Raw genomic sequence first — 798 nt, forward strand, 5'->3', positions numbered from 1 at the left:
ATCCGGCCACGCGCCGCCCCTCCCCCCGCCGGCTGCCGGGCCGGGCCCTCGCCCACCGGGTTCCCCTCTCCGGCGCCCGCCGAGACGGAGGCTGGGCGGCGAGGGCCGGTCTTCCCGGCGGGGCCCGGCCGCCAGAGGTCCCGGGCGCCGCGCCCCTCGGGGACTACTTTTCCTCCGCGTAGGGACTACTTCGCGGAGGCGTCGCTGGCGGCGCACACGGCTGGCATCGGCGGCGGCTTTACTTCAAATATAGGGAAACACTCCCGGAGTTGATTCGGCGCGGATTACACTTTCCATCACTCGCTCGTGACCTCGCACTGTGGTTTGACTTTGCATTTCGCTGTCCTCAAGTGCCAGACGAGCAGTGCTTCTCATGGCGTGGGGCTAGGTGAAACTCCAGAGGTTTTGCACGCTGAATAAGACCCGCAACTAAACAAAAATGGCGGCCTACTAAATGGGAAAAGATAGTCATCAATGACACATTCCATAAAGGGTTAAAATCCAAACACTTTAAGCAACTCATACTAGTTAACACCAAAAATCCAAACAATCTGATTTAAAAAAAATGAGCAGAGGAAGCTGACTGGACAATCTGGTAATCTTCTGAAAGGAATTATCATATTCTCTTTTTGGAAGCATTTTGGAGAGGGATAACAAACGTCCCAGAAATAATAAAATATAAAATGCAAAAATATCCTTACCCACAATTATAAAATTATTTCCTTCAGGAACATTTAATAAAATACAAACACATATATACAATGTATCATTATATCACTTTTTTTAATCGTCACCAGA

This window comes from Myotis lucifugus, unplaced genomic scaffold (assembly GCF_000147115.1).
Source record: "Myotis lucifugus unplaced genomic scaffold, Myoluc2.0 scaffold_372, whole genome shotgun sequence".
Lineage (NCBI taxonomy): Eukaryota > Metazoa > Chordata > Mammalia > Chiroptera > Vespertilionidae > Myotis > Myotis lucifugus.